The sequence below is a fragment of the Bactrocera neohumeralis genome, unplaced genomic scaffold (genome assembly GCF_024586455.1).
Source record: "Bactrocera neohumeralis isolate Rockhampton unplaced genomic scaffold, APGP_CSIRO_Bneo_wtdbg2-racon-allhic-juicebox.fasta_v2 cluster10, whole genome shotgun sequence".
Taxonomy (NCBI): Eukaryota; Metazoa; Arthropoda; class Insecta; order Diptera; family Tephritidae; genus Bactrocera; species Bactrocera neohumeralis.
Genome location: NW_026089623.1, coordinates 6,778,978 through 6,801,180, shown reverse-complemented (window position 1 = coordinate 6,801,180; position 22,203 = coordinate 6,778,978). Strand labels below are relative to the sequence as shown.

At 36.1% G+C, this 22,203-nt stretch overlaps 1 protein-coding gene across 3 annotated transcripts in view; it reads left to right on the top strand.

Annotated features, from left to right (window-relative positions):
* LOC126765076 (UPF0430 protein CG31712) overlaps positions 1-22,203 on the top strand; it is a 91,294-nt gene that overhangs the window by 64,877 nt on the left and 4,214 nt on the right. The window contains exon 5 of one of the 3 annotated variants that reach the window (XR_007668255.1): positions 13,648-13,812. The exons of the other annotated variants lie outside the window; for them this stretch is intronic. The gene's annotated coding sequence lies outside the window, so the exon portion shown is untranslated. The remainder of the gene's footprint in view (positions 1-13,647; positions 13,813-22,203) is intronic. 3 annotated transcript variants of the gene reach the window in all.

The window sequence follows — 22,203 nt, the reverse complement described above, 5'->3', positions numbered from 1 at the left end:
TATTGTGAAAGAAGTAATAGACAATGACAATATTCCATATGTAAATTTAGACGAAGCACTCGAATTTTCCGAAATAAAAATTGCAACTAATGGCAAAATTATAATTTATATTGTTAGCCTCCCAACCGTAGATAACCAAAATTGTAAAACAGTAGATATTAGGGCAGTAAAAAATAACGGGAGGATCAATAAGATAAATTTTAATACAATTTTAAACTGCGAAAAGGGAATTTATGGAATAGAAAATTATTGTAAGAAATACAATTCCCTACAAATATGTTTAAGCAATAATGTAGTAGATTTAAGTAATGATACTTGTATAAATAATCTTTTAAAAAAGTCGTTTGCCAAACTGCACGGAGGTCAACAACCAGCATATCCCAACTATAGAGGAAATGGGACCTGGAATTTTACTTTTAAATAAATACAACGGAGAAATTTTAATAAACAACGAATCTACATTTCTAAACGGGACTTTCATCATTTTGTATACCAACGTAACCATTGCTATCAAAGGGAAAAAGTTCTATAGCGAAGAAAGAACAGCAGGTAAACCACTACCAGCCATCCTACAACCGTCATCCGCACCACTCAAGATAGAAGACTTCCTCTCACTGGAGATGCTGAAGCAGCTTAACTTCAACAATACAAAGAAAGTAAGTCTGTTAGAAGCAGCAAACAGAGTTAAATTCGGAACCAGCATCACTCTAATTGTAATTTTAATAATCATCGCCCTAATTTTCGGGAAGAATCTTCTGACGAAACAAAAAGAAGATGAACCCAATAAACTGCCACAACCCGCGATAGAAGGACTCAACCAAATTTTCAATACACCTAAAGATTCAAACGAGGACGTTTGAATTTCAAGGGGGGACTAGTTAGCACCCCATGCATTCAAAAAGTATCATATGATGCATTAATATCATATGATACGAAGTAATATAATACGACACCACTAAATCGCTGAGAGTGCGACATTCTGGCGCGAGTCTTTATTCGAGTCTAAAAACGGACTGAAATAATTACAATTATCAAACTTAAATGTAAGCTTAAACTAGCCTTAACTGATCCGGTCACCTGTCTTGCCTGGTGATCGGATTCCTAGAACTCCCTTCTGATCGCTGCCAGAACGTTGGCGCGTGTGCTGCGTTAGCAAAAGCTTGGGAGCGGAAGTGAAGTCTGGGTGTTGCAAGCAAACGTCGGCGCGTGTGCTGCGTCAGCGAAAGTTTGGGGGCGGAAGTGAGGTGCCTTTGGCACTGTTAACGTATTTGGCGTTAACTCCTCCCCTCTTAAATGCGATCGTCCTCGATCGTTCAAAAATATGGTAGGTCATTGATTCTAAAATTTTTAGGTGGTAGGCCGATGGCCTCAGCAGAGTTTGTTATATGCCTAATATTTACGGTTGGAATTTCAACCTTGGGTATTTCCGCTTTCCTTTGGATTCTAGGGATGAATTTTGAAAATATGAGAAGGATTATTATGATGCTGCTTAGTGACAGCATCGAAGTTTTGCTTATAAAAGCATCTGTTTTTAAGAGCGCGATGCTTTTGGTGTTATTAATATGTAGCTCGTGTAGAGCTTCCATTGACAAAATATCAATGCGTTCGCTTTCGGATGGGGTTGGCTGTAATATAGAGGGTATAGCGATCAGTTGAGAGGCTTCCAAACTATAAAATTTTTGATTATTTATCTTAAGAGATATATTATGAAATTTTATTAAGTACGTTCCGGCAACAGTATAGTTTTCGGTAATAGTATTTATTGTTCCGTTAAAATTATTTAATAAAATTATACCCGGTGATATTTCTTCTACAGTGGGTACGTGTTGGTTATTACTAATTTTGCATGAAGAATCTAGGCTTTTAATCAAATTAGGTATACATGTGCTGTTACTTATATTAATTATTTGATTTCTTCTGCATATACTGATTTGATTGGAAAATTTGCATTTTTCTTTAATTCCAAATATTTCTGTTCCATTTGTTATAATTCGATCAAAATTTAAGTTTACAATTCCATTAGCTTTCTTTACCGGTTTAATTATAATGTTTTTGTAAGTTTCCCTGCCTGTTATTGGTATTTTGATGATGTATAATAACATCGTCTCGTTATACATTACATTAACTGTTGCAAATTCTAATGCTTCTTCCGTGTTTGCGAAAGGCATGTTTTCTTCTTCGAGTTTTTCTATTGCCGTACTTATTTCGATTTTATTTAGTAGTATTGAATTTATTACATTTTCTTTTGCCCATTGTAGAGCGTATTTAACATTTACTAACTCCTCCTTAACTAATCTTATTCTATTTCCTATGCTTAGGGCTATATCCGTTTCAAAATGGTCATCTTTTCTTATGGAGTTTACAATTTCGTTTGTAGTATTTATTAGATGGTTAATCTTTTTCCTAGCGCTTCATTTATTATAACTTGCTTATTGCTATTTTCGGTTAGTTCGTGCAGGTTTAGATTGATAGTTTGAAGGTCCTCATTGTCCGGACTCCCGGCGAGGTACTTCCATGCCGTCCCAATTGCATTGATAGCTCTTTTCTTCCTATTGTTCTGGGGCTTAATTTCTTTAAGTACTTCGGCTGCTTGTCTTAGTTCGTGGTCGATTATGGTGTAAAACATGTTGTTTTTGGGTATATTTTTGTCAACGTAAGTGCGCATGTTTTGTATAAAGTCGTCGTAACTATTGAGATTTATTACGTGTACAATCTTGAATGTCCCGTCCTGTATCTTGGCTTCGCCGTCACTGACAGTAACTACGTAGGATGAGGAATAGTCCATGAATTTTAAGTCGGCGGTGCATGATATCACCCATAGAAGGGTTCTAAAGGGAAAAGAAATGTCGGTGTTTATTGTCGGATTTTGTTTTTGTGGGCTATTCTACCAGTTTTTGTCTTTATAGTAGTATTATAATTTTCGGCTACAATTTCTTTTCTGTATCTAGGGGATAGCTTATTCCCGATTCGTCTGTCGACCTTAATGTATACAACGTCTCCTACGCGGTATTCCTTGGGATGTGATCTTTTCCTATTGTGGTAGCTTAAGTCTTCGTTCTGTTTTTTTAACAGTCGTCCTGCAATTTCCTGTCTTTCTTTATTGATTAAGTTTGGATCGCTGCAATTTCCTGTCTTTCTTTATTGATAAGTTTGGATCTGATCCTTAAAAAAGGCTTCTATTGGTTTCCTATTTATTGTTGAATGGATGGTAAAATTATATTCTTTAACGGATTTTTCGAGCAGTTCACGGAATGAGTTTGTATTTTTTTCCTTTTGAAGGCAACGCATTATCTCTTGCAAAGTTGAATGGAAGCGCTCGACTTGTCCATTTGAGCAGCTTGTATATGGGGGTGTTCGGAAGATTTCTATGCCGAATTCATTTTCGATCATGAAATTAATTGAGTCGGAATTAAAAGATTTTTCATTGTCTATAATAACTTTTTCGGGTACGAAGGAGTATAGAATGTCTCTCAACGGTTGTTTTATGTCCTCCGTTGCTCTGGATTTAATGGGTTTCGCAATTGCGTATTTCGAAAATTTGTCTAGTGCAGTCAGGACTAGTTCCTTGTTAGTTATAAAGATATCCAAATGTACGATTTGCCCTGGGAATTGTGGTATCGGTGTGGGCTGGAGTAAGGGTTTTGTGGGGTGTCTATCGTATTTATTTTCTTTACAGGTAATGCATTTGCTAATGACTTCTTTTATTTTTCTTCCCATTGATGGGAAGTAATATCTTTCTATTATTTGACCTTTGTTTTCGATGCTATTCCTATGTGCTCGCATGTGTGTTCGAATTATTACGTTTTGCTGTTCTTCTTCATTGGTTATGTCGTCCACCTGAGTCTGTGAGAATCTTACTTTGTATTTACTAAAATGGAGTGGGTATAATTCCTGTATTAACCCTTGTGTCCGTTCGTCTGTTTTAATACAGTTTACGACGGAGGGATTAAGGTATCTCTTAAGGAGGCTAATTAGGTTGTTTTGGGTGTAACTTGGTTCCGTAATTAAATGCCTATGGTAGGTAGGGAATACAATTTTAAATTGGTAACTACGGATCTGATCAGTTGTTAAAAAAATTTGGTTCTTAAACGCATTAATTGGGGTTTCCACGCTATAAATTAAATTGTGGCTTGAGCTTTCGTCGCTATGTTGAGTTACTGTTAGAGAATTTACTTGTGAGGGTCTCGACAAGGCGTCTGCGACGACATTAGATTTACCTGGTGTGTAGTGTAACTCATAGTTGTATTCTTCCAATATTGCTTTCCAGCGCTTCATTTTAGAGTTATTATTTTTGTTGCTCAAGGCGTATGTTAAGGGTTGATGATCAGTATATATATGCACTTTGGCTGTACCGTATAGGTAATTTCTGAGCGAGTTCAATGCCCATATGATGGCGAGCATTTCTTTTTCATTAGCTGCATAATTTTCTTCAGCTTTATTTAAGGTTCTTGATAAGAACGTTATGGGTTTGTCTTTCTGTGCCAAGACTGCGCCTATGGCATGATTTGAGGCGTCTGTCGTTAATGAAAATTCTTCCTCGAAATTGGGATATGCTAGCATTAGGTCTTTGGAGACCAAGCTTTCTTTTATTTTATTAAATGCATCGATGGCATCAATGTCCAACTTAATTTGGATTTTTGCAGATTTATTTTTGCTTATCCTGCCTTCCTCCCCTCTTAAGAGTGTTGTTAGCGGTTTGGCGATTTTGGCGAAGTCTCGCACGAATCGACGATAATAGCCTGCTAGGCCTAAAAATGAGCGGAGCTCTTTAATTGTTTTAGGGTGTGGCATTTTCTGTATTGCTTCAACCTTTTCTGGGTTTGTTTTTATGCCGTCTGGGGAGATTATGAACCCCAAAAATTCTACGGATTTTTGAAAAAATTTGCATTTATCGAGCTGCACTTTCATATTTGCAGCGTTTAGAGTTTTAAAAATTTTATTAATATGGTCGAGGTGTTCGCCCTCTGTTTCGCTGAAGATGATGATGTCGTCTATATATACATAGCATATTTTGCTGATATGTTCGCTCAATATGTCATCTAGTGTCCTTTGAAAAATGGACGGCGCGTTTTTTAGCCCAAAAGGCAGTCGGGTAAATTCGTATTTACCGTTTTTAATTGAGAATGCCGTTTTCTCAATATCACATTCTCTTAGTGGGATTTGATGGAATCCGCTTTTAAGGTCGAGCACGGAGAAGTACTTCTTTTCTCCTAATTGTGCTAGCACTTCGTTAATTTCCGGTATCGGATATCTGTCCGCTATTGTCAGCGCGTTGAGTTTACGGTAATCTATGACTACCCTGTATTGTTTGTTCCCTGCCGAATCTGCTTTTTTCGGCACGATCCAAACCGGGGAATTGTATGGGGATCTAGACGGTCTTATGATACCGTCATCTAACAATTTCTTTATTTGGGAGTCGACCTCTGTTTTCAGGGCGACGGGGTAGGGGTAAAATCTTGTATAGACCGGTGCGTCGGTTTTTGTTCGGATTTCACCAACAACTCTGGTAGTGTATGTTAGCTTTTCTTCTGGTTCCGAAAATAATCCTGGAAATTTTTTTACTAATTTACTCGTACCTTCCCTTTGGGTAAGGCTCATATGCTTAGCCTCTATGTTAATCGTGTTAACTGTGGGGCAAGAAAGTTGTCTTAATGCAACTTTTTTCCCGTTTTCGAATTTTATGAAACTCTCTTTCGTATAAATGATTGCTCCCATTTGTCGAAGTGAGTCATTCCCTATAATTCCGTCGAATGTCTTTAATGAGGGTAGCAAATAAAATTTGAAATTTGTATCCATGTTAAAAAAATTTATGTAAGTATGTTCTTCGATTTGTACGTTTCCTGCGATGGATTTGGCAAAAAATGGGGTATCGTTCTTTATTCGTTTTAATGCTAGTCGAGGGTGTACGTAATTCCTGCTTGACCCCGTGTCAATTAGAAATTTAAGAATTTCACCGCTCTTCGCTTTAGTCTGTAAGTAGGGAAGCGAAGAGGACGTTAAGCTAAAAAATGCACGTCAGGCACTTCTCCTGGTAGTTCAATTTCTGAGTCGCGGTTAGCATCGATTTGTTCGTCGTCAAGTATCGGTGCTGGGTTAATGAAATGAGTCAGATGGGCCTTTTTATTCTGCGGTCCAAGTGTTTGGGGTGGCCTTTTGCCAGTATAGTCATTCTGTCGTGGCCTGTTCATGTAATTAACTCTTCTGGAGTGAAGTGATTGGTCAACGTCCATTGGTTCTGGCCTAGGTTGAGGCTTCGGTGGAGCAGCTTGTTGCTAAGAAGTGTTACTAATATTTTGGTTGTGTCTAACGTCTGTTGGGCTGAGTTAAATGGCTTGTCTAGGGGATTATGTACTCTCGGCTGGGGGGCATAACCATGAGCTTGTGGCATGTAGGCCAGCTCTAGCTAGAATGCTGAAGGTTGGGCGTTCCTTCTTGGTGCCACTACTGGTGGATAGGTATTAAAGGTTCTTGGAGCGTTCTGCGTATAATGTGCATAATGTGAACGGAAATTCTGATTTTCCAGCTTGAGGCACAAGTGAAGTGCCTGTGGTAAGTCTGCGGATTTTCTCATACTGAGAAGGCGGGGTAGGTCGCCTCTAAGACCTCTAATAAACGTATCTAGCGCTTTCTCACGGTAGGTCTGCGTCAGTAGGTGTAGTGATTCGTCACTTACGTCCATGCATCCTATCTTATTAAGTATTAGTGACAAGTGTGAGTATACTCTTTGGTAAAAGTCCTGTACCTTACTGTTACCCTGTACCATAGAGATCATTTGGTACTCTAACGTTCCTAGGTCCCTCTTATCGGCGTAATGTAGAGTTAAACACTTTGAAATGGCTCTCCATTCTAGAGGAGTATTGTACGACTCAAGGGCAATATCCGCGTTCCTTACTATTTTGTTGCGAATAACGCTTAATATTCCATAATATTTAGGTGTTCCCCTAATGAGTTCGTAAATTTGGAGAATCCTGTCCACGGATTTCTTCCACGAGTTAAACTCTCCTGGTTGACCCGAGAACTCTCGAAGGCAACGGACTACGTCCGGAATTTTATCAAGGTCAGTCAAGTTATTTCTATATACCGGGTCGATTCCTTGATCGGAGAAATTGGCAAAATTAGAATTCGGATTTAGTGCGTTTTGCACAAGACGCTTGCCGTGCGTTTGAAAAATATTTTGGACCACACCCATGACTGCTGCAGTCAATTGGTCCTGATTGGCTCCTAATCCTACTCTATGGGCGGCCTCTGAGGTCGACGGGTCCTCTTGAGCACCTGCTGTCGTGCCCTGCAGAACAGGCGGGCCTATCAAATTATTCGGGTTCGACATTTTATTTTTATATGTGATACCTCTTTTTTATTTTTTATTTGTTTTTATTTTTTACCCTTTCCAGGAAAGGGCGCTTTTCTCTTCTGGAGGGTCCCGTAGGAATCGCAGAATTAAGCTGTATATCTTTCTTTCTAATACAAAAAGTATCTCCTTATTTATAATATTGTACATGTGGTATAAATAAAAATGTATAGCTACGTAAAAATCCTGTGAAGCATGACGAGGTGACGCTGGAGATTGCTCCCTTTCCTCCTGCTGGCTACTTGGGATCTTCCTAGTCGCACGCTCCTCGTCGTCTTCTTCCAAGCGAGGGTTGAGGAGTCTTCTTGTGGATATTCTGCTTGCTATTTTTCGCTAATATTGCGATTGGGTTTCGGCATATCGGCTTTATTTCTGCACACAATGCACACAAGCACTTTTGATGATTTACAGTTACTGGTTTCTTTTTGTTTCTGCCTTAGTTAGATACACGAACTCATTGCGGCAATATTTGCACATGTACGAGGAAGCACATCAAACTGTATTCAAAATTTTGTGTTTCCCTTTGTGAATTTTTAAATTACAAGCTTAAATATTTTCATTCACTGTCTTTCTTATAAATTTCTTAGCGTTCAGCGATGCACTCATAAGTCATTTATGTTTATGTAAAACGCTGTATTTTTGTTTCACTTTTATAATTTTCCAACTGCCGTTAGTTTGTGAATTACTTTTATGCACTTTTAAATTTTCGCTTATAACTTTCTGTTTGTTCTGCGTTCGCGCTCAATATATGCAAAAATACACTTTATTGTGTGCGTACTGTTTTCTTCAATAATTTGTTTAAATTTTTGTTGCACTGCGCTTCGATAATTGCGATTGAATAACTGCTTAATTCTGTCTAAATATTATTTATTTAGCTTGAGTTAGTTCAACTTTGTAAAAAAATTTCATTTATTTTTCAGCTATTGCAAATGCTGAAATTTGTAACTTCAACTTTTCACCAGATTGCACTTGCACTTTATATTTTTAATTGTCCTTTTTTTAGAGGACTCTTTAACCTGCCGCGTAAACCTTTTTCGCGAGCGGTCCCTGCTCGGGCGCTAGTGAATTTCCCCTACGCGGGAAATAATAAAAAAAAAATGTATTTTTATTTTGGTCAGAGCGCGAGCTCTGGCCGTCTTTATTCGAGTCTAAAAACGGACTGAAATAATTACAATTATCAAACTTAAATGTAAGCTTAAACTAGCCTTAACTGATCCGGTCACCTGTCTTGCCTGGTGATCGGATTCCTAGAACTCCCTTCTGATCGCTGCCAGAACGTTGGCGCGTGTGCTGCGTTAGCAAAAGCTTGGGAGCGGAAGTGAAGTCTGGGTGTTGCAAGCAAACGTCGGGGCGTGTGCTTCGTCAGCGAAAGCTTGGGGGCGGAAGTGAGGTGCCTTTGGCACTGTTAACGTATTTTGGCGTTAACTTATATATACAGTGGAGTCTGTGTATAGTGAATCCCCGGTATAATGAACACCTCGATATAGTGAACGCCTAAAAATTTACATTGAGTACTCTAAATAGTGAACTATCGAAAACTCGAAATAGTGAACAGAGTTTTAAACGCAACGGCAAGCATAAACTGTTAAAAAAACTTAAACAGAAATAAAGTCGGGTATTCCCCGAAATTGCTCATTTTATGTTTTTTACTGGAAAAGCTGATGCTATGTATTTGGTGCCAGTCTTTATTTGTCTCTTGTCGGGTGTATGTATTTTTAAAAGTGTTTATGTGCTAATAAATTAAGTGTTATCATGCCTGTGAGGAAATTCATTCCATTATAGCAAAAACTTGAAATTGCTCAAAAACTCGAGAAAGGTGCTAGTGTTTCATCCTTAGCAAAGATTTATGGTGTGGCCAAATCAACAGTTTCGGAAATAAAAAAAATGCTCGTAGTATTATATCCCACCAGGCAGTCGGAGCATCTAAGAGGAAGACTCTTAGAAAAGGCTAGTATTCCCGCATGGAGAAGATGTTATACAAGTGGTTTATAACTCAACGAAACAAAAATTGTCCAGTTACTGGGGAAATGCTTAAGAAAAAAGCAATGAAGCTGCACGCTGACTTTAAGGAAAAAGAAGGTAGCTTTCATGCCAGCCCCGGTTGGTTATCTGGATTTAAAACTCGCTTTGGAATCCGACTTTTAAAAGTGTGTGGCGAGAAACTTTCATCGGATATCCAGGCAACTGATCCCTTTAAGCATAAACTCAAAAACATTATTTACGAATTGAAGCTTTGCGAGGACCAAGTATATAACGCAGACGAGACCGGCTTGTTTTGGAAAATGCTTCCTGATAGAACGTATGTCAGTTAAACAGAAAAAACAGCTCCGGGAAGAAAAGCAGAAAAGGCGAGAATCAAACCGTTAACAATTGGGCATGCCAAGAAGCCGCGCTCTTTTAAGGCTTATGACATCTCGGTAGACTATCGCAACTCTAAGAATGCATGGATGACTGCCAACATTTTCAGAGAATGGTTTCACCATTGCTTCGTCCCTCAGGTACCTACATTTATAATGCAACTCCTGACATTTTTGCAGAGTATTTATTCGTTTTTAATTGATATTAGGTTCATAAGTATTTACTACAGAAAGGATTACCAGCCAAAGCTATCCTTTTGCTTGATAACGCCCCTTGCCATCCTCCAGAAGATGAACTTAAAACTGTTGATGGATCCATATTCGTGATTTATATGCCTCCAAATGTAACGCCTTTAATTCAGCCTTTGGATCAAAATGTGATTCGCTTAACTAAGCTGTATTACAAAAAGCATCTCCTGCTTTTAGCTGTAGGAAAGGATGACATCACACAATTTCTAAAAAATTTAACTTTAAAGGATGCTGTATCATTTTTAATGCTTGCTTGGAATCAGCTGCAGGCAAATGTAATAGTAAAATGTTGGAAGCCTTTATTAGAATGCTTAAATACTACAGAAGCAAATGAAAGCGAGGATGAATACGATGATATTCCTTTGAGCTTACTTCGTCAAAAAATATTGCAGGAAAAATGGAATGAAGTTCATGATATACAGGGTCTGCTGCAAGTTGTATTACCGGAGGTAATTTTGTTCACCCTCTTGACAAGCACCTGTTAATTAAGTTTTTATGTGAACATTATTTGTTTTAGGAAATCTACACTGAACAAGATATTGAGAAGTGGAATTCAATCCAAGTTGGCGAAGAAATTGATTTATATAATTATGCAATGGATACTGAAGAATCTGGTGATGACAGCCAAGGCGAAGGACAGATCGGAAATTCAATAAAAGCTACTGAAGCCATTAAAAGCTTCGATATAGCTATCGCATGGGCTGAAGCTAACACCACTGACTATGCTGGCATACTAGTACTGAAAAGTCTACGCGAAAAAGCGGTCCAAAAGTCAATTTCCGAAAACAAAAAGCAAACATCTATTAGTAAATTCTTTCAATAATATGTATGTATTTTCAAAAAATTACTTTATACATATAACTTGTTTTGTTTACATAAACAAACATGAATTTAAAGCTAATAAACCAAGTTAAAAAAAAAAATGTTAACCTTAATATAGTGAACAACCTCGATACTGCGAACAGGTCTTGCAGAGATTAGTTCACTATATCCAGACTCCACTGTATACATTATACTATATACTGTTCATACATACATATATTTGGATGTGCATATAAAATGTACCAAACTGTTTTCGATTTCCCGGAAATCAACCGTAAGTTCGGACAGTTTGGTAGCAACCCTTCTATTAAAATTTACAGGATCGTGTACAGTTTTTATAGAGATCAACTGTAACTTTCAACATACATATGTATATGCAAATAGTAAGTACAAATGGTTTAAAATATTAAATGGAGTAGATACACTCACTTTGTGCCGCTTCAAGGGAGTTTGAGGGCTTTTTATACGGTTTTGAATGGGGAAGTGGGGGGTAGTTTGCCACTGCGTCCAATTTGGTTCCTCTCTGTTTCCTTTCCTTTTGGTTGCTTGTTTCCCTTCGTTGGTTGGCTTTCCCCCGTTGGTTGGATTTCTTTCGTTGGTTGGCTTGTCTTTTTTTATTATTATTTTTATAATTGTTTTTTTTTTTGGTGTTTTTAATTTCACGTTTATTTTGGTTTTTCACAAGGATATTAAATTTTTTTTTTTTAATATTGTATGTTAAGCTCGCGCCCGTGTGGATTTTGTTTTTCTTTTTTGATAAATAATATTTCGCGCCCGGTGTTTGGTTTTGTTTTTTTTTTTTTTTGGTGTTAAGCACTGTCTTGTTTGTATATGTATATTTATATGTATTTTGCACTTTTTTTTTTTTGATTTTGATTTGGGTATTACACAACGGAACCGTTTCGTGTCCGTTTTTCACTGTTTTTTTTTTATTATATATATGTATATGTATATGTACATATATGTCACCTCACGGAACTTTTTTTCCTTGAAAATTTTGTTTTTTTTTATGTGTATATGTATGTACATATGTATGCATGTTAATGTCACCGCACTTTTTATTGTATAATATTTTTGTAAATATTGTATGTATTACCTCACTTTAATTTTTTCCATGAATTTTGTATACTGGTATGCCACGTTTTAATTATTTTGCCGCTTGAATCTGTTTTTGTTTTTTTTTCAAATAGTGCCTTTCTTTGCGGCTCGAAGGACCAATGTTTAAATAGATGCGGACTTCACCTTTATCTTTGATACACTTACCACTTCCCCTTCTTTAAATAATACACCCGTGTCGGTTATAAGGGTATTTCAATTTAATTTAATTCGATTGGTGTTTACTCTTTTCACAAATGTTCACAAGTATGAGGGTAATTACAATTTTTTCTTATCTCATTTAGCCAATAGACATACCAAGAAAGGATTGTCTCTGAATTTTATTGATATACATATCTCAGAGTTTTATCCATATTTTAGATCAAAAGTTTGCAATAGGCATGGGGATTTACGTACTCGGTATCTGAGCACTTGAACCGTTGTTAAAATTTTAAAATTTTTGTGCATAAGGTGGCATGGCTTAAAGGCACTATTATGTTTGATTTGCGTGCTAGAAAGTGAAGAAATCAGATGGGATTTAAAGTTTGCTGTATAAGAAATTGACGTGGTTGTAGTTTGATTTCGTCAATTTTCGCGCTGTAATAAAGGAATGTCAGAATAATCTTATGTGCCAAATTTTAAATTTTTTTTAAATTGGTCTGAAAGTTCACGAGATACATATATAGCGGACACACAAAGTTTACATACTTCTTCTTCTTAATTGGCGTAGACACCGCTTACGCGATTATAGCCGAGTTAACAACAGCGCGCCAGTCGTTTCATTTTTTTGCTACGTGGCGCCAATTGGATACTTCAAGCGTAGCCAGGTCCTTCTCCACTTGGTCCTTCCAACGGAGTGGAGGTCTTCCTCTTCCTCTGCTTCCCCCGGCGAGTAAAGTGTCGAATACTTTCAGAGCTGGAGTGTTTTCGTCCATTGGGACAACATGACCTAGCCAGCGTAGCCGCTGTCTTTTAATTCGCTGTCAATGTCAATGCTGACACACTTGTAGTAGTTTTAAACATAACCGATATATGGAAAGTGTTCGGGGTTAAAACTCGATTGTACTCATTTTTACATTTTCGGAGGGTGTGCTGACTAACTTGGTCATGAGCAGGTTTGGTTGGTTTAGCTGAAGTGGTTTAAACCTATTAGAGAGCAAGACACTTATGGTTAGAACCCTTATGGAGGAATATTTATATATTGTTTTGCGAGGCTTTAGCTTCTTCGAGTGTTATTTATTTTTTTTTCTTTGGAGGTATTGTTGCAAATAAATTCGTTCTTCGCATCGTGATTTTTCAATATTCATTCATTCGTTGTGAACTTGGCTTTCGCCCAAAACGGTAGTTATCGAACATTATTTTTCGTTATGTATTTTTACTTGGTTTAATTATAAATATATTAAAAATGTGTGAAATAGCTTTGGGTGTGATAAGAGGATTATCAATTTTTCGGAAAAAAATTTAATCAGAACACGTTTTTTTGCATAATTGAATTATTTATACAAGTCTTTTTTGCGTAATGTGCGTAAATCAGAAAAATATTATTATTGGTGATTTTTAAAGAAATCGATGTATAATTTTTGTTTTATGTTGTCGACACTTGTTGTTATTAATCTATAGAAACTTTTACTTATCACTAGTTGTCTGCGATTTTCATCTTCTTCAAGAACATTTCCTTTGTATGGCGTATTACGAAATTCGTCAATTAAAATATAGTTCAGTGTTTAGGGTTTGTAGTCGAAATTCATTCCATTTATAAATGTTGTACATTCCCAGGGCTATCATCACAACACCGATGATGCGTCGTTAAATGTGGCCAAACAAAATGTGCTGCTGCCTGGCGTGGTTGGTTTGATATAGAGCGAGGATGCAATCGATGCGGCTAATAAAGGTCTATACTGAGTTCGGGTTGCCGTCAAATCTTTCTACGTCCCCTATTGGGTAAGCCACTTGGGTCATGTTAGTGTCGGAAAATAATATTTCTTCTGATAGTGAAATTTTATTGCTTCATTAAAAAAAAAAATATTTATAATTTATTAGTATACAGTTATTGGTACTTATTTTCGTTGGCTTTTGTTAATAAATCTTATTTATAGGAGATTCACCTCCTTTGAAATTAGTTTTAAGTTTATAAGTTGTTGCACTGGTAGCACTTTGGTAAGTTCCGTGGTTCGCGTTGGATTTACTGTCTACAATTTTTACAGGATCTATACTATGTCTAATATACACGTTTTTAGACAAATTGCGTTCATGGTTTGCACGCCACTGTCGAGGTTTACAATAAAGTTTACGCAATTTTCACCGACAAACGCGTTGTGGTAACGTAGTTGCTTTGGCGGATAACGAAAGAAGATACAAGAATTAGGAAGCCTCGCTATCGCATCAAGATTAAGTTTTCGTTATCCTACTGAGTATTTTATAAGATGAGTCGAAGAAACACCCTTTTGAAGGACTAGGGGCGGCGCCAATCAGAGAAAAAAAAAAACACAAAGTAAAATACCGGTTTGTAGTTTTATTCTCAATGATTAGCTGAAGAGTAAAACGACTGGCTATTGCTATTGTGCTATTGGTCCTTTGTTTAAGACAGGTGAGAGAGGAGTAAATATTCTGGAAAATCTTATACGGCCCCGAGTTTCATTTGTTTGTTTTAAATGAGAAGTACTATGCTGATTATTTTTGAGTGGGCGTTGTCGCTGCAGATGTAAGAAGGCATTCAGACGAGGTCTCTTTTTTACACTCATTATCAGCAAATTCTCTTTTGGTATTGCTCACTGCGTTCACACAAGTGACAAGAGTACTATTATATCATGCATATTTTCATACTACATACAAAACATATATAATAAAATTCAAATTATCGAGAATAATGTCAATATTCTATGAAACCGAGCGTTATCAATTAAAAGGAAGGGTTCAAAATGAAAAAATCCAATGGGATGTTGGAACAAGCAAATAAGTGCTCTTATATTGAGACAGTGTTGTTCTTTTGCAGATACTCAGCTGATATTTAAGCTAATCAAAGTAAATATTTTGAATATTTGGGAAATGGAAATCTGAAAATAAAGTTTGGCTGGAAAACGCATATAAATACATATACTATATAATATACACTCGTGGCCACGCAAAGCTTACACTGAAAAATTTCCAGTGTTGTGCATATTTGACAACACTTTATAGCAGTATTTTTTGCGGTATAGAATTTCTTTATTTAGAAATAAGTTAATGACATGTTATTTATCAAAAATATTAAAAATTAAAAACAAACCACATTCAACAATAGACAAAATCATTTGAAAGTTAGTGAGCTTTACAAAATGATCTCGAAATATAAGAAACTGACATGCGATGAAAAAATTATATTTTTATTTCTTTAATTTAATTTTATTCACACTGTATTTGAAATTAATGTTTTATATTCTTTTTTTTAAATTGAAACATAAAGTTTAGTCGCGGTGTTACTTTAAAAACAATAAAATCGGGCGCTTTTGTAAAAGCACACAAAACCTAGTTTGTGTTTTACTCATTAAACGTAATAAATTAAAAACTCTAATTATAATTAGATAATGTAATTTAGTTTACTTATGCTTACTAAAAACATAAAAAACGCCAAATTGAAAAAAATCCTGAACGAAAAAAAAAATTAAGAAAGGATAGTGGTAAGGTTTGCATGGCCACGATTGTATTATATGTACTTGAAATACAGTAAATGATATGAATTAATTATAAAATAAAATAAACAGCGAATTAGCTTAACTTTATTTTTTTGTTGGAACACTTACGTCGAATATCGTGCTTCGCTATATTGTCGCAGGGTGCACGAGTGGTACGGTCATTTCGTCTCTCCTAGTCGTCACTCGACGATAAAAAATCTGTTTGTGCGAAAAATTGTCTGCTCATCTAAATATACTCTAAGTGAAGGAGTTGTAATATTTTGTTTATTAACTTGGAGAAGCCGATTAGTTGTTGTCTTTTTACTAAAAGGCGCAATGTGAATTAAATACATCCCTATATTCATATTATCAGCGTGACGAACTGAAACGATTTAACCATGTCCGTCTATACGACAACTAGTCACATAAAATATATGAGATATCGATCTGAAGTTTTTCACACGCTCTTCTCCCTCCAAAATTAATTTGTCGAAACCGCCGATATCGTACGAATATAGCATATATTTGTCATACAATTTGACCGATCACAATTAAGTTGTTGCATAGACATTTTTTAGTTGATAAAATATCTTTAACTTTGGCATAATAATTGATACAATCTCCGAAAAATTGGTTTAGGTCGGACAATTATAGCTATAGCTGCCATTCCAGCTGGCAGTTCAAAAGCAAGATAAAGATATTCATAAACGATATGTAGGAGCCCAATAATAAATTAATGTCCAGTTAAGAAATTGAATTTATTTAATTTAAGTTTACATATAATTTAATTTCACTCTTAACACACCTAATGTTTTACTAATAACACGGGTCAACACAAAATTTGACTATAACTTTAAAGCAGTAAATTTCCATTTTTTAGGTCGTAGTTAGACGAAAAAAAATATATTCCACGAAAAAGTTTTATTGTTTATTTAGGAAACCGTTTTAACGATATTTTTTAAAATATGTGGTTTTAATTTTTAATTAAAAATGAAATCACTTAAAGAAACATTTTTATTATTTTTATTAAGTTTTTTATTTTGATAAACTTACAAAAAAGTAAAATATAATTTAAAAGTGCACACATAATTTTATTGATGGCCAGGTACAGGTCGTGTCAAATCGTGTGAAACTGGAGCAGATGAAGATTCAAGGTCAGGATATTCGATAGGTTTTGCATTTTTACCTCTACGCCTTTTACTCGGATTCACAATGGAAAAGTAGCAGTCGTTAACGTGATGTTTTGGTTATCGCCAGATTCTTGGTATTGCAAATTTCATAAACCTCTTCTCACCTCAATACCAGAGAACTGCAACGAGTAATAAATTTTTGTTTATACTTAAGTACTGATCCGTTACTCTGTCTGATTCTGTCAGTTCAGTTCATTTACACGAAGCGCACTGTTTGTCTTCAAATCAGCTATAGAGAACAACTTTGAATCACTAGCGATCAGCTTATACCTGATTTGTTTATGAACGTTCGTATCAGCAGAAAATACCCGAAGTGATGCAAACTCATACTTCAATGATTGAAATGATCCACAGAGTTTGGTTTGTATATCATCCCCTAAACACTGATTTACTAGTGCACTTTTGTTATATTTCAAATACATATGTTTGTAGATACATGTATGTATGTATATATGTACATATGTTAAATGTATAATGTAAATTCCATCGAGTACATACATACCAGAGACCTGCACGAGTAATTAAAAAAGTTACATGTTAGCAAGCGGCGATGCCGATGCGGCGAGTACACGCTACGTAACGGTACTTTAGCATCGTGGGCATCGGCATCGTGGGTATCGGCATCGCCGATTACTAACATGTTACTCAATTAGTATTGTGCGCGAAGAAAAGAACTGGCATTTTCGCATTAGCAAAGTTTTTGCATTTGTGCTATTATTTAAATCTATATAATGGAAATTTTACAACGTATAAAAGTGGTGTTTTACAATAAAATTGTGGATACCAAGACTGGGGAGAATGTACCCTATGTTATATGTTCAAATTGTGAAAAAACATTCAAATTTGGTAAAGGGGCTAGTTCTTCAAATTTGAAAAAAGCACACATGCTACAAACGCCAATCCACAGAAGAAAGTGATTCAGTTCCAATGAAACGGTGGTCAGTTAATATCAGTGACCAATTACGGGAAGAAGTCCTACAGAATTGTTTAAAATTCACTTGCCGTGATTTACGATCTTTTGAAGCTGTTAATGGCGAAGGATTCAAGGAATTGGCACGTTGCTTGGTGGAAGTTGGTGTTAAAATCGGCACGAAAAACTTTTCAATAGATAACATTTTGCCTCATTCCACTACTATATCTCGTAGATTGCACAAGTTGCACCTTAGCGAACGTGAAAAGTTTATCGGTGATATACGTCCATTCATTGAGAAAGGTTGGTAAATCTCTCGGTATATTTAGATGTATTATAGGTTGGTAAACCTCTCGGTATATTTAGATGTATTATTCCTTGTCTGAAAAAATTTTACAAAATCCTTAGGCATGTGTGCGTCTACGGTGGATATGTGGACAGATAATAAAAAACAAAGAAATTTATTGCTTTTACTGTGCATTATATGGATGATAAATGGCAGCTTAAAAAGTATGGTAAATTGTGTGTTCAACAAGCACAACTGTACTACATATAGTGTGTTTGTTTATGTTTATATTTTTAGCCGTATTTTGTTTACCTCCGAATTAGAATATTGTGATGACAATGGGATTGCTGTGAAGAAAACTGCGGAAAATTTAATTGGTGCCATAGAACTCAAGTTTGACAAACTGAACTTAGATATAAATTTGTTGAAAAAAATTACTTTTACTACAGATCAGGGTTCAAATATCAAAAAAGCTCTACAACATTATTCAAGAGTAAATTGCGTAGTACATGTGCTCAACATTATTTTGAAGCACACATTCGATAAAGAAACACTTAAAAGTTGTGCTCCTAATGTTATGGATTTGATAACAAAATGTAAGTCTCTTGTCGAAAATCTAAAGCGAACAGGCAGAAACCAAATGCTTGAAACTACCGTGAAACAAGAGTGCTCTTCCATATGGAACACTAAATTTGCTCTATTCGCAAAAAGTTCAATGCTATTGAAGATATTTTAGAGAAATCTGGTGAAACACATCGTTTGTTCGGAATTGAAAAGTATTTATTGGACAGGATAATAAACGTATTAGAACCATTCAAAAATCTAACATTGTTGTTGGAAGGTGAGAAAAATTCAACTATACATTTAGTATTACTACATATGCATATCCTAAAAGAATAGTTGTTTAAATTGCTACATGAAGAAAGTAACAATGAAATCCGATCTATACTTACAAACTGTTTAGATAATATTTTTGATACGAAATTCTGTCCAGACAAAATTCATAAGATTGCTGCTTTTCTATGGCCAGAATATAAGCAGATGCGATACTTAAACGAGTTTGAATGTGATGAGGTGTATAATTTAGTGAAAGTGGAATTGAACAAAATCTCAATGAGCATGTCTGCGGAAATTCCTCAAGATTCTCAATCTGAAAGTGTAGAAATGGAGTATTGTATCGGGGATGATATGCTTTCAAAATACAAAGACGTTCATTTGCTGACTGGCTGTGAAAGCCAAATAAATATGCTGACTGAAATATACAAAAATGCATGTTATACAGAAAATTGCGTTTTGAATTGGTGGCGGCGTCATGAAGATGAGTTTACATTGATGGCTAGACTGGCACGACACATTTTATGTATTCCTGCGTCTAGTGCAGCAAGCGAAAGATGTTTTAGTTTGGCAAACCGTATATTAGAAGAAAGAAAAACAAATTTGAAAGGAGAAAATCTGGACGCCATTTTATTTTTGCATTCACAACAAAAAAATTAAGTTCATATTAAATATTTTTTATTTTTAATTCGTTGCTTATTTTGTCCGAAAATAACGAAATATATTTAATTTATTTTTATTTATTGAATTAATTATTGTTGTGTTATGTTATGTTATATTGAATTAATTTATGTTTAAATGAAGAGAATTTTATTAATTTTTTCCTAATATAAGGTAAGTACGAAAGAAAAATCACAAGAATTTGCTTGTATGTATTTTTCGTTTCATTTGCCATTGACGATACCAGATAGTAATCGTACGATGCCACGATGCCGATGCGCCATTTTACCTTCGCATCGTGGTAATCGTCAGAAGTGTTACTTAGTAACGTAATCGTACGATGCCTACCTTAATCGTGCAGGTCTCTGATACATACAATAAATGTATGTATATATGTATGTACGTTCTCGATGGAATTTACATTGTTTACGCTTCGAAAATTTGTAACATGCGCACATTTTCAAAGCTGATACATTTTTTGCCACACATGATTCAAATCAGTCCAGCAGAAAATTATTGTTGTTTGCTATATTCATAGATTTACCCATAGATTTACTCGTAGATTTACTTATAGTTTACCCAAAAATTCACATCAATTCAAACAATAGTCGCAACGCTATGAACTGACATGATACGATTGCAACTGAAGCCAGCCATACCGCTTACACGATCGTGATTGCCGAAGAACATATTGTTCGTGTTGCATCAGCTCAGTTGACGCTGGCGGCTACTCGAATTGATTAACAATGTTGTCTATGCTGAACTGAATTGATTTGATTGTGTTTTTGGCACGACTGTTTGTTCTGATTTTATCATACTCGTTGCAGCTCTCTGCTCGATATCAACTTAACATAAAGAAAAAGAAATTAATATGTCTGTTATATTTAATTCACCACTTGTGACCTGGTCTACGAAAAGAGAGCTAACGTGCGAAAACTAGTTTTCTGGGAAACAGCTGTTAAACATAAACAACTCGTTTCGTCAGTTTCTCGTTATCTCATTAATTTTTTGACACCTAAGCCCCCTTTCCGTAGACCACGTCACATTTAATGAAAATTTCTTTACCTTTTAAACATCTTTTACAATAACTACAAGCAACATGTGGAGCCCATGTCTTGTCTTGATTCCGAACAGGGCAGTCAAAATATGCTTCGTAGGCTTCACAGAGAACGTGAGATGCATTTAGTTCATATTTTACATCTCGAACTTAAATAAATTACCCACATATATAACAAAATGCATCAGCATCATATTTACACTTTCGCGACGACTTTTTAAGTTATTCTAGACTTGTACAAAATATCTGAAAAAAAGAGTAGGTATTATTACTATAACTTTACAAAAGCAAACTTTATACGAAAAAAAGGTATCTTATTTTCGTTTTTGTTCATAATTAATCAGAAAATTTTTTTGTAGAGTCGTGTAATGTCTTAATATTATGCTAGCACCGGTTTTTATCCCTTTTGTGCCTAATTTTTTCATTAGCTATGTAAGTTTGTGCGTATATGCTCGTGGGGGCGTAGGTATGAATTACGTATGTTTGTGCGTTTTTATATATGTACCTGCCTGCAAAGTGCAAGTGAAAAGTGAGAACATAAAAAATGCAATTATGTAGAAATCATAGAAACCGTAACATATGTATATGGAAGTAAGAATTGATGAGCATATGCATAAGCGGTGCTCTCACAAATGTGAGATGATTCATGGTCACGGTCATCCGATTTTGCACAGTGACATACTTCTGACCAAACAAGATATGACCTAGCCAGCGTAGCCGCTGTCGTTTAATTGGCTAAACTATGTCAATAACGTATATCTCATACAGCTCATCGTTCCATCAAATGCGATATTCGCCGTGGCCAACGCGTGAAGGATCATAAATTTTTCGCAGAACTTTTCTCTCGAAAACTCTCAACGTCGACTCATCAGTCGTCATCGTCCAAGCCTCTGCACCATATAGCAGGACGGGAATTATGAGTGACTTATAGAATTTGGTTTTTGTTCGTCGAGAGAGGACTTTACTTCTCAATTGCCTATTCAGTCCGAAGTAGCACCTGTTGGCAAGAGTTATCCTGTGTTGGATTTCCAGGCTGACATTGTTGGTGGTGTTTACGCTGGTTCCAAGATAGACGAAATTATTTACGACTTCAAAGTTATGACTGTCAAAAGTGACGTGAGAGCCAAGTCGCGAGTGTGACGACGGTTTGTTCTAATGACAGGGGAGATTTCGTCTTGCCCTCGTTCACTGCCAGACCCATTTGCATTGCTTCTTTGTCCAGTCTGTCCAGTCCACACTTAAATTCCAATCGTTGGGCATGCTTTCGTCCGACCATATTTTGCAAAGAAGCTGATGCATGCTCCTTATCAGTTCTTCGCCGCCGAGTTTGAATAGCTCGGCTGGCAATCCATCGGCCCCCTCCTCTTTGTTGTTTTTCAGGCGGGTAATTGCTGTTCGAGCTTCTTCATGGTCGGGCAATGGAACGTCAGCTCCATCGTCATCGATTGGGGAATCGGGTTCGCCTTCTTCTGGTGAAGTGCGTTCACTGCCATTCAGCAGGCTGGAGAAGTGTTCCCTCCATAATTTAAGTATGCTCGGGGCATCGGTGACTAGATCACCTTTGGGGGTTCTACAAGTGTATGCTCCGGTCTTGAAACCTTCTAAAACCCGCTCCTTTTTTTGTAGAATTTTCGAGCATTACCCCTGTCGGCTAGCTTATCAAGCTCTTCATACTCACGCATTTCGGCCTTTTTCTTTTTCTACCTGCAAATGTGTCTCGCTTCCCTCTTCACTTTCGGTAACTA